This window comes from Apodemus sylvaticus, chromosome 18 (assembly GCF_947179515.1).
Source record: "Apodemus sylvaticus chromosome 18, mApoSyl1.1, whole genome shotgun sequence".
NCBI lineage: Eukaryota > Metazoa > Chordata > Mammalia > Rodentia > Muridae > Apodemus > Apodemus sylvaticus.
Window position 1 is genome coordinate 66,602,930 of NC_067489.1, and position 13,043 is coordinate 66,615,972.

A 13,043-nucleotide genomic window follows, 5' to 3' on the forward strand; every position below is an offset into this window, starting at 1 on the left:
TCCTTATCAGTGTGTTCTGGAGTCAGTGCATACCTGGCTCAAAAGCAGTTGTTGTTATCCATTGTCTACTGTCAGCTGTTAATTAAAACTTAAACCTAGGGCTGGAGATATGGCTCCGTGTTTACGAGCACTAGGTCCTCTTGCAGAGGACCTAGGCTAGGTTCCCAGCACACACACGCATCTCATAATCATCTGTAACTCGGGTTCAAGGGAATCTCATGTGGGAACCAGGTATGCACATGGTGCAGAGGCAGATGCAGACAAAATAATCATGCATATAAAATAAAAATATATTCATCTTAAGAAAAAATAAATCATATAAGCTGAGCATGGTGGCGCACACCTTTAATGCCAGTGCTCCAGAGCCAGAGGTAGGTGGAGCTCTTGAGTTCGAAGCCAGCTCGGTCTACAGAATGAGTTCCAGGACAGCCAGAGCTACACGCAGAAACCCTGTCTCAAAAACTAAAATAAATAAATAAATAAGCCTATATTTAAATAAAGCCTATATTAAATAAATAAAAGTAATAAAATACACAAAATGTCTCAATTCTTACCTATTAGGTCTCGTAATTATCAATGGCCACAAGGCTGTGTCTATCATTTATAAACACTTCATAAAAGCATGATTTGCCACACCTCTTGGCAACTCCATGTCTAATCAATAATGTCATGTTGGTATTTTTCAATTACGCTGGTAGGAATACACTCAAGATATCAGCAGGCACTATAAATCAAAGATTGATTGTTCTATAGATTACCTGGAGTTCAGAATGTGATAGGATACTTCTTTTTCTTTCAGTGGTGCGAGGCAACAAGATGGTGGTACAGATTTCCAAGAAGAGGAAGTTTGTAGCTGATGGCGTCTTCAAAGCTGAACTGAATGAGTTTCTCACTCAGAAGCTGGCTGAAGATGGCTACTCTGGAGTTGAAGTCCAAGTTACACCGACCAGGCCAGAAATCATTATTTTAGCCACCAGACGCAGAATGTTCTTGGGGAGAAGGATCGTTGGATCAGCGTTGACTGTGGTTGCCCAGCAGTGGTTTGGCTTCCCTGAAGGCAGTGTAGAGCTTTATGCAGAAAACGTGGCCACAAGAGGTCTGTATGCCATTGCCCAGGCAGAGTCTCTACGCTACAAATTCCTAGGAGGGCTTGCGGTTTGTCAGGCCTGCTATGGTGTGCTTCGGTTCATTATGGAGAGTCAGGTCAAGGTTGTGATGTCTAGGAAGCTCTGGGGGACAGAGGGCCAAGTACGTGAAGTTTGTGGATGGTCTGATGATTCACGGTGGAGACCCTGTTAACTACTATGCTGACAATGCTGTGCGCCGTGTGCTCCTCAGACGGTGTGCTGGGCTTCCAAGTGAAGATCGTGCTGCCCTGGGACCCAAGTGCTAAGACTGGTCCCAAGCAGCCTCTGCCTGGTCATGTGAGCATTGTGGAACCTAAAGATGAAATCTTGCCCACGACTGCCATCTCAGACCCAGTCAGTAGCTACAGCATAATAGGGTCTTGGCAGCTGCATCTGGAGGCTGGATGTTATCTTGTAAAGATGTTTAATAAAATCTTGAACAAAGAAAAAAAAAGAATGTGCTAGGAAGCATTGCTAATGTGTTAAACTTCAAGAGAGCTGCGACTATTGCCTTACACTGTGAATAACACAAAAGCTAAAAAAAAAATAATAATAATCCTTGAGGGAAAGGCCTTATCCTTTTAGCTGGGGTTGACTGAAAATTGGTGGCTACTAGGGGAGGAACCATAGGTTTTCTTTAAGGATGTAGGCTCTCATCGGTGGACTATGCTCTAGTGGATAGCCCCACGCTGGTGTGAATATGCACAGCACAAACTGAACTCTCTGGGTAGTTAAAAAAAGAAAAGAGGACCTGAAGTTAGGATATAGAGTGGATCTAGAAAGGGTTTGGGGAAGGAATGGGTCATAAATATGATCAAAACATATTATAAACATGTTTGGAATGTCAAAAGAATTAATAAAAATACTTTAGTAAAAAGTTGAAGAGAAACATCCATTCAATTGTTGCCTAGTTTGGAGAAAGGAACATTCTCATGTCATTTGCAAAACAAGTAAACTTCTGACCTACCTAAGTCTTCGCTACACTTCCTATCACTTGAGAAAATAAGTGAGAGGTGTTGATCAAGATTCAGGGCAGAATTACCGTAGGAGAGAAACTGTTAGACCATTACTAATACAATCTGGTCCTCACCTAGGGTCTACAAGTGCCTTCCTAGGAGGCCTTTGCCCATGGATGCTTTGCACTGTAAGTTATATTTAACACTTTGGCACAAAACCATCTTTCTTGGGACATGAGCCACAGCATTCAGCAAATTCTAAAATAAATAAATGAATCATTTGCCTAAACAGACAAAAACAATTTACAAACCACTAGAATAAAGGATAATAAACCAAATTAGCAGGAAGTTTGAAAAGTGCATCCTAAGAACAAATTCCCCACCAGCCATCTGAGTTTGTGGGAATCACCCCATGGGCTCATTTTTCACATGTGAGGAGCTGTGGGACCCACATGTTATGTTAAGAGAATTAAAAAAAGAACAGCATGCTAGATTCTAGAGGCTGTCTCTAGCTATTCCCTGACTGCTACGTTTGAATGCATCAACGACACTAACAACGTCTTTCACTTGGTATCTGCCCCAGTATCCTGCCTGGATGCCTGGTCCACACATGATGGTGTGATAAGTAGTTGTTGGTTCGAATTGCTGCTTTAGAATGTTGTGCTATTCGGTGAGAGATACACCTACAGATTCTAATAGTTTAATCAGACAAGTCATTTTATGTTTTCATATTTTTAGATATGAAAAACCAAAGGGTCAAATTCAATGACCAATGTTTTAAAGCCAGTTTTTAAACTGCTTTGCTCAGAATTCATCCTAATTCCAAACCATCTGCATTTGTTATAAGATGGGAACAACAGCTGGGTTCTATAAGAAGACAAGCTGAGCAAGCCAGGGGAAGCAATCCAGTAAGCAGCATCCCTCCATGGCCTCTGTATCGGCTCCAACTTCCAGGTTCCTGCCCTGTGTGAATTCCAGTCCTGACTTCCTTTGTTAATGATAGCAATGGGGAAGTGTAAGCTGAAAAACCCTTTCCTCCCAAACTTGCTTCTTGGTCATGATGTTTTGTGCAGGAGTAGAAACCCTGACTAAGACACCATCTGACTTAGCTTACCTTGAGTTCTCTACTTCTGTTCTACTCTGTTGAGAGACTTGGCAGGGGGGTGGCGGTCAATACTCTGTCTTTTTCCTTCTGCCTTCCTGTTAGTACAGAACCCACTACAGATCTAGATATCCTAGATGCTTAAGAAATAAGTGTGGCCTTGAACAGGCTGATACCCTGAGCAGCACAGGCAATGCCTGTTACCATTTAGCTGTTTATGATGCAGGAGCAGGTGGGCAGAACATCAAGCAGAGAAATCAAAAAATGTAGCAAGAACAGTATATTAAGGCTGCCAGTATCTCAAAGGACTACGGCGTTTAAACAAATGTGCTTCGAATTCTCTCATATAACTTTAGCAAGAATCTGAGAGATGCAATGAAATTCCCTTACATGCTGTCTAGTGCCATTGTTGAAAAAGTAGTAGGGATTATTGTCATGATTAATATCTATAATGATAGAAGGCTAGAAGACAAGTGGGACTTTAGCAGAGCCAGGAAAATTCTTTTCTGAGTAATACTATTGTGGATTTAATAACTGGTAGCAAACTGGACAAAGCATACAATAAGACCATGTATTAAGGAGAACCATAGATAGTCAACGTAGCCACAAAACCCTGCACGCCTTATAAAATCCAGCTTCATAGACTTCTGCAAAGTCCTCCCAGAGTGATTCTCAGAAGTTCCTCCCGACCCCAGCTCTGTGTGCTTAAAATTGTTTCTATTCTTGGGTCACCTCCCTGGGGGACACCATATTTCTAATTTTTACCAAAGACGATTTTATGTGTGTAAATAATCTCACTGGGGCCTACTGTCTCCACTTCCCCAGGGATGGAATTACAAGTGAGCCATTGATTCACCCCTACACACAGCCCCTCATCCTGACCCCCTCATTCTTCCCAACCTGTTCATCCCTCCAACTCCAATCCCAACTTTCCCCTCTCCTGAGAAAAGGCTCAGAAAAACCTGCCCAGGCACATCAAGTTGCAGTAGGTCTAGGTGCATCTTCTATTGGCTAGGCAATGTTTCTAGGTAGGCAATCCTCAAAACAAATGTTAATTGTATTGGAATTCTTTATTCTAACCTGTTGAAAAACTTCTATCAGATTTTGTGGTAAGAATTGCTTTTCTCGACTGTACCATAGATGATCCCTGACTAGCTTCACAAAGTGTGGTGGGTACAGCAAGCCTGAGACAACTGCTCCCCCCCATCTGGAGCCACCGGACCTAGGCAGGCAGATACACCAGAGATACCCCCTGCCCGGTGCCATATAGCATGGCATGAGAGGGGCATAGCCCTTCTGAGACCACTCCTGAGATTATGCCAGACACCCAGAGGCACTAGGCATCACTAAGATGAGGAAATAAGTGGTGGCGAGATAGAAGAGAAAGAGAAGCAGAGAGATGCGGGCGCAGTGAAGAGAGGCAGAGCTGGAAACTCCACGGTAGCGAGGAACAGCCTGATGTGAGTAGACAGCTATGCTACCTACAGCCATAGTGAGGTCGTAGCCTGTGCTGCCACTGAAGGGCGTGTCTGGGTCTGTGTCCCTGCAGCAGTCGGATTCTCTTACTGCTGGTGGTTGTCCTGCTCTAGGCCTAAGCCTGGGGCCACGTTGAAGTCTGGAGGCTCTACAGAGCTGGCTCCAGACTTCAAACCAATTGTAGCCCTGGGGAGAGTAGGCCCCACACCGTGCCTAGGAAGCACAGGGAGGAGGGCTGGTCCCGGTTTCAGGATAAGCTGGTTCAAAGGCAGGAGCACGGGAGAGCTGGCCCTGCCGCCTGTCTGCCATTCAGTGGTCTGGGTGAGGGAGAGCTGCCCTCCTCCACCCTGCCCCTCACCATATGCAGCAGGCAGAAAGCTGGTCCCAGGATCATGAGAGCATGTGTGTGGACCCTGCCCCTCAGCGGGGAGTGTTGCCTGGTCAGTACAGTACAGCTGACACTGAGGGTGGTGGGGGAGGGGTGGGATGGGGTGGGTGGTGGGTGAGTGGGTGAGCTGACCCCGCCACTTGTCTGACATGCAGTGGCCTGGGTGAGGGATAGGTAGATGCCCACCCTCACCCCTCATGTATGACAGGCAAGAGAGCTGGTTCCCAAGCCAGGAGAGCAGGAAAGAGGGCCCTGCATCTCACCAGGGAAGCACAATAGAGCCGACCCTTCCGGTGTGGGTGAGTGTGCCAGCCTGGAGGGCATTTGAGTAGGACAGCTGGCTCTGCCCCTTGGCAACTGAGGCATTGGGTGAGTATCTGGGGCAGTGCAGGAGAGCTCACACTGGTGGTGTGGAAGCAGAAGGCCTGATAGATAGCTGACCAACTCAACTACCATCCAGGCCCAAAATCAAGGCTTTGAACTGCAGGAGCAGGAAAGGAGGCCCAGTCCTAGAGACAGTCTATTGCTATGTATTATAATTCTAAATTCTATTCCTAAGAGAAACTTCTGTTTACAAGCTTTAGTTGTGCAAACCTTGTTCCTTAATTTAAAACTCTTGGCTAAATAAATTGGCTACCACCAATTACTGGAGAGATTAGAGGTAGGTGGGTTTGGAGTGTCCTGGTTGGAGGAGAGACCGGGAGAAGGAGGAAAAATAAAAAGGCGGAGGAAACCACCATGAGAGAAAAAGAACCATGAGCACACTCATGCCTAAGAGAAACAATACCAGGGGTAGACCCAAGGGAGGTAGCCAGGCCAACAGTTAGGAATGTAGACTAGCCACTCCCTACTCCCCACTCCCCACCCCCCAGTAATTGTCAAAGCCAAATAAAACAGCCATAGTCTGAGTCTCATTTATTTGTAAGCCTGTCAGGGTTAAGCTTAAACTGGTTGTGCTACAGGATCTTCATGACACCGGATATCCAAAGGGAGTCCCCATGAGGATCCAGTATTAAGGAGCCAGAGGCCTTGAAGCAGACCAAGGACCCAATTCAATGAATATTTGCAAGTAAAGAAGTGTGGACAAAAGGGTATACTGTGGGACACACCGTCACACACTACAGCTTCTAAAACATTTTTTTTGTTCTTTTGGGGTGTTGGTTGCAAGAGCAGAGGGGTGGGTAGCTGAGTGGGATCAGGGTGCATGATGTGAAGTCTACAACGAACCAGTAAAAAGTTAAATAAAAACACAAGAGTTGCTTTCCCCTTCCTAGTTCCTCTAAATTTCCCATCTTTCCATCCTGTCTTAACTGCCAAATAACAAGTACTTTGTAAACATTTGCTCAGTGAATGAAACTAAATCCACAGCCCTGATAAGAAGTTTGGATTTATTTGGTAGACATTGGGGAAACTTCAAAAATTAAACTCATTAAGGGATCTTTTTAAATTTTAGATTTAAGAGCTGGGTATGTCACATTCTCAAAGCAGAAGGAAGAAGATGAAAATGGATCTTGATTTCCAGGCGACATACTGAGACCCTGTCTGAAAACCAAGCAACAGAACAAGCAGCAAAGCAGCCTTGAGGAGCTCAGTAGAAAGCAGATGTGAAGGTACAGGGAGAATGGCTGGGAAGGGGCTCAGAGGAGCAGGGGTGTGGGAGCGACAGTGGGCAAGCACCACTAGCACACACTACATACCCGCACTAGATTGTCAAAGAATATGTGAAAAAATGAAATTATGCTTAGGATATGTCCCTAGGAGTATATAGAAACAGTCTTGAATGAAGACAGGATCAAGACTGAGAGAACAGTGATTCTACAGTAATTCAGGAAGGAAATCCGTGATTGAGGGAGATGAACTCTCAGTGAGTCATGAAGAGATAATGAATGATTGAGCAAGGTCAGAGACAAAAGACAAGGAAAGATTGACACATGTGGTTCAAGTTGACCAACAGGAACCCCACCCCCATCCCCACAGCAAAAACTAACTAAAAAATACGGGAGGAAACTCCGTTTTGTACATGATGATGGACTTAGACTCAACAAACAGAACATGAGGGGGTGGAAGTACATCTGCACAGAGGAGCACAGGAGTTCAGCAGAGAGGTCAGCAGCCTCTTGATTAAATAAGATAACAGATGGACAACAATGAGAGAGCGCAAAGCTGAGATCTCGGCGGATTCCTTAACTTGGGAAATGGACCCACTGAAAGAGCTCTAGCGAAGCTGAGAAGTTACTGGTTACATGGATAAATTGTTCTGAAAATATATAGTTAAATAAACAGTAAAGGAAGTCAGAAGAAGCTCTGGGATCTAGCAATAACAAACAAAATGGACACGACCAGAAATAAGAGCTCTGGAGTTGGCTCAGGGGGTAAGGAAGGCATCGTGGTATATATATACATGAGGACCACGTGAAGTGGTAACTTGAACCTGCAATCCCAGCACTTCTGCAGGGAGATGGGACTTGGATACTGGAGACTCACCAAAGCTTGAAAGACATGCTTCCGTACACAGAGGAGAAAAGAAAAAAACCAAGAGATCCTGTCTCAAGCAAGATGGAGGACAAGGCTCAACACTGGGCACTGATCTCCACGTGCACAATAGCACACATGTATCTGCACACATGCACACTAATACACACATGCACATAAGATAGAGAGATTAAAATAATTAAATAAGTTTGAAGGGAAATAAATGAGTAAATTTTCAAAATGGGGTCTTCTAGAGAAGCCTAGCAAAAAACCCAAAATAAAGAGAATATACCAACCCAAGGGATAGAATAAAATAGTATGGTTTTCTAGTTCTATTTAAGAACATTTAGTTTGCCCTACAAATTGGTGAATGGCAAAGGTTTGCTCCAGAGAATGTGTAGAAACAATAGACAGACCTTGAAGAATGGTGAAATCAACCGATGTCCAGGCATGGAGGCAAGGCAGACTTTACCTTGAAAGTCATTCTTTGAGTTCCTAGACGTTTTGACATGCATACATATCAATATTTAAATTTCAAAGTGTATTCACATGCCAACAGCAAGTGATCTTTCCCTAATCCAATCTTGAAGGGTGGGTGTGGCAGCAAATGCCCAATCAGCTCAGCTCCAGGGAGTCTGGAGAGGTCCAAGCCAGACCTATATCGTAAGACCAGAATTCTAGAGAGAGAGAGAGAGAGAGAGAGAGAGAGAGAGAGAGAGAGAGAGAGAGAATGGGGAGAAAGCAAGGGAAGGAGGGAGAAGGAGGGGGAAGGAGGGAAGAAGAAAACAAAGGCAGTAAGTGATAAGGTTGCAGCAACAAACGAGTTTGGGATGACTTTGCTCTTTCTAGAACATTCCCCCTTGAGGCTGGTAGCAGCAGATCTTGTCTCCTTTCAAGCATAAGGACTTGAGTTCACGTCCCACGACACAGAAAAAGCTGAGCTCCACGCCTTGTGCCAGCATTGAGGAGGTGGAGACTGGAAGATCCCTGGGTCTTACTGGCCACCTGTCTGTGAGCTTCAGATAGTGAGACTGTCTCGAAATATAAGGCAGAGAGCAATTAGCAAAAGGCACACGGTGGTGCCTTTCTAGCCTTCACATGCATGTGCACACATGTGCACATACAAGAAGGAAATCTCAGCTTACATCGTGTCCCAATCAGCATATGCACCCCAGTATCCCTGAAGACAAATACATGGTCACCCCGAATGTGTCTGCTCACTCAAGTCTGACTTCCCCTGGCAAGATAATCCTGGCATGCTTAGAACTGGGCTTGGTTTTCTTGGAAGCAGTCAGCCCTGTTTATGTCTCCACACTTGGAACACAGCCAGCCCATTTGGCCTGGCAGAGGCTATCCTAAAGAGAAAGGAAAGAGGTTAATGCACTGCCTTCCTCAAGAATTGGAATCTGCTGAGTTTGTGCAAAAAGATAATAGTCTGTCCTCTCTAACGATGGTCTAGCCTATAGCTATAGTAAAGCTGGTGAAGGTGTTCGTTTGCAAGCTCTGCTATCTTCAGAGGGGACTGGAAAGAACTTGGAGGTAAGCAGCTGGATACAACCGCATTCTCCTGCTAGACAGAGGAGTGTGCTTGTGAGAATACAGCCTACAAATTGACTCGGTACCTTGGAAACAGTGCTCCATCCTCCTTCCTCACACTCTTCACGTCTTTCCCCTTGTTTCTCATCCTCTGCTTCTCCCTCCTCCTGGATCGCTCTGTAGACCGTGCACACTGTTACTTGGATAGCTTAACCTTGGTCCCAAATGTGAAATTCCTTTTCCATCCCAGATTCTTCTCTTTAACTTGACTACTCTGGCTTCTCCAGGGCGCCAGGCTCACCCTAAGCCTGGAGAGTCAGCTGAAGAGCACATCTCCCCTGGGCTTCACGCCTCACAAAGTCCTGCTTCTCCTAAACACAAGCACGCATCATCTTCTCATTCACCATCCTGAGTTGTTTCAGAGGCATTTGCCTGTACACATTGCATGGTCAAACACTAAAGCGTGAGGAGAGATTGCCACTGTCTGGGAATATCCCTCATAATGAATTGCAGGTGCTCAGTAACTACCAGTTGTTTAGTTCTTATACTTAATAATTTTTTGGCTACTCTTTATTCTTCATATTTCTATGTAATTTTTAAAATAAAATTTCTACTCCTTAAAAAATTGAAACCTCCTATTGTGTTTTGATTGTGATTGCCTTGTGCCTATAGATCCTTATAGAAAGAATTAACATCTGTGCAATACTGGGTCTGATGGTCTGTGAGCATGGAACATATGGTGTTCATCTCTTACAGGTCTTTAATTTATGGCGTCATTGTGTAGTTCTTAGCTGCTGTGAAGACACCGTGACCAAGGCAACTCTTATAAAGGACAACATTTAATTGGGGCTGCCTTACAGGTTCAGAGGTTTAGTCCATTATCATGATGGTAACAGAATAGCAGGGTCCAGGCAGGCGTGGAGCAGGCAGAGCTGAGAGTTCTACATCTTCATCTGAAGGCTGCTAGCAGAATACTGACTTACAGGCAGCTAGAATGAAAGGCTTAAAGCCCATACCAACAGTGACACAAAGTATTCCAAAAGGCCACACCTCTAAACAGTGCCACTCCCTGGGCCAACCATTTTTGAACCGTGACATTAGGATACAGGTTTTATATTTTTGTCAGGTTTACACAAATAAAATCACAATCCTATAAAATACTATGTTGTAAGAAAACAACAAAAATAAGACCTCTGAAAATTCAACAATAAGAAAATGACTACTTTTTTTCCAAATGATTTCAACAATACCTCCAAGAAGAAATTGCAAATGGAAAATGAAATCATTAAAAAAAAATATGCCGGATGGTGGTGGTGTGTGCCTTTAATCCCAGCACTTGGGAGGCAGAGGCAGGCGGATTTCTAAATTCGAGGCCAGCCTGGGCTACAGAGTGAGTTCCAGGACAGCCAGGGCTACACAGAGAAACCCTGTCTTGAAAAACCAATAAATAAATAAATAAATAAATAAATACATACATACATACATACATACATACATACATACATAAACACATAAATAAAAATAAAAAGTCCACAGGCCGGAGAGGCTGCTCAGTCAGTGAGTAAGGGTAATAACACTGCTCTGTGTCCACAAGACCTGACTTCAGTTCCTAGAACCCATGCTGGGAGCCTCCCAACCATCTGTACCTCCAACTCACACACACACACACACACACACAGAGAGAGAGAGAGAGAGAGAGAGAGAGAGAGAGAGAGAGAGAGAGAGAGAGAGAGACCGAGACCGAGACAGAATATAAAATGTTTAAAATCATAATGTTTAATTCTTCTCTCATGCATTACATGAGTTTTCCTCCTTCATTCCTCCTACTCCCTCCACAACCTCACCTTTCCCCCAGATTCACTCCTCCTCTGCTGTTGCCATAAAAAATAAAAATTAAAAAAAGCTAGCCTCCCCGGGATAACAACCAAATATGGCATAACAAGTTATAATACTAAACCCTTATATCAACGTTGGATGAAGCAACCCAGGAGGAGGAAAAGAGTCCCAAGTACAGTCAAAAGATCCAGAGACAACCCTGTCATTGCCACTGCTAGGAGTCCCACAAGAAGACCTAGTTACAAAATCATAAATATATGTGCGGAGATCCATCCGGGGTCCGCATTTGTTGCATCAGTCTCTGTGAGCTATGAACCCTGCTTAGTTGTAAAATCATAAATCCTAAGAAAAAAGATATTCAACATAATTTTATTTCAAAGAAGTAGATGTTAATTACATGAATTGTGAAAAAAATCTGTTTCAGTGGTAAAAAGCAATTAATTCCAAGAGAATGTGTAAAACTAAGTGCTATGGTATATTTTTGGTAGTACTGTAAATTACCTTATTTAAATTTCAAATTCTCTTTGTTCACTGAAAGTATGTGGACATATAGTTGACATTTGGGTATTGTTTGTAAACCTTGCATTTCTTAAACCCTACAGATAGCATTTGGTGCTATCTGTACATTTTATAGAAAAAAAGCATTTTTGGTGGTCTACATAGATCACATTAAGTACAAATATAAACAATATTGTTACTTTACAATTGGATGTGTTGGGGACTTACTGACGTAAGCATGATTAAGGGCTTTACAGTTGGATGTTTTAGGGACTTACTGACATATGCATGATTCAGGGCTGCAGCAAAACCAGTAGATTGCCACTACTGTCTGGGAAAGAGGACTCATACAATGTTAGAACAAAAGAGACTTTATCCAAGTCACAGTGTATGTACTCTACATACTGAATCTCATGTCAAGGGCCTCACACACACACACATGGCATAGATTACAGGATCTGGTTCAAGGATCCACACATCATTCAAATATTTTTGTTCATGTAATATTATGTAAGAAGACTGGCCAAATTCATCAGGGCTACTCAAGAACAACCAAGATGGTCTTGTCTCAACAAAGTCAATGGAATCCCTGCATACTGGTAGCACTTAACTGTTTCCTTTGATTCCTGTATTTCAGGTGAGTATGGATAGATCTAGAGGTTTGCCCAGGTTAAGGCTATATGCTTTGAACATCAGCACTGCATGAGTCTTGTCATATATTCTCATGAGGTTGTCAGGACATACCTTTACCTGTCATGTCCACCAATCCTTGGTGACCACTGTATAAGCTACATTGATTCATTAGAGGTTATAGAATAATGATAGTTCTTTGGGGCTCTAAGGGTAGATGATGAACTTTTTAACCGTGTTTTAGGATAATTATGAACTCATGGATTTAAACCTATTGTAGGGTTTCAATTAACTATAGTTAGTAACCTGTAGACCTCCTGTGAGTTCTCTATCCTCAGTCTTATTGAAGAGGCCATGTCCCTGGTCTATTCAGTTCTCAAACCTTTCAAATGCACTTTGGCTTGTCAGAACCCTTCTCAATGATTGCATCTACTAGCTGAAGACCATGAGTCTTTTGACACGAATCTTTTTTTTTATTATTATTATTCGATATAATTTATTTACATTTCAAATGATTTCCCCTCTTCTAGCCCCCCCACTCCCCGAAAGTCCCTCAAGCCCCCTTCTCTTCCCCTGTCCTCCCACCTACCCCTTCCCACTTCCCCGTTCTGGTTTTGCTGAATACTGTTTCACTGAGTCTTTCCAGAACCAGGGGCCACTCCTCCTTTCTTCTTGTACCTCATTTGATGTGTGGATTATGTTTTGGGTATTCCAGTTTTCTAGGTTAATATCCACTTATTAGTGAGTGCATACCATGATTCACCTTTTGAGTCTGGGTTACCTCACTTAGTATGATATTCTCTAGCTCCATCCATTTGCCTAAGAATTTCATGAATTCATTGTTTCTAATGGCTGAATAGTACTCCATTGTGTAGATATACCACATTTTTTTGCATCCACTCTTCTGTTGAGGGATACCTGGGTTCTTTCCAGCATCTGGCAATTACAAATAGGGCTGCTATGAACATAGCAGAACATGTATCCTTATTACATGGTGGGGAGTCTTCTGGGTATATGCCCAG

General features: G+C 43.4%; 1 pseudogene; it reads left to right on the forward strand.

Annotated features, from left to right (window-relative positions):
• The first annotated feature begins 807 nt into the window (after nt 1–807).
• On the forward strand, nt 808–1,592 carry LOC127668491 (40S ribosomal protein S3-like; annotated as a pseudogene).
• Nucleotides 1,593–13,043: the final 11,451 nt, after the last annotated feature.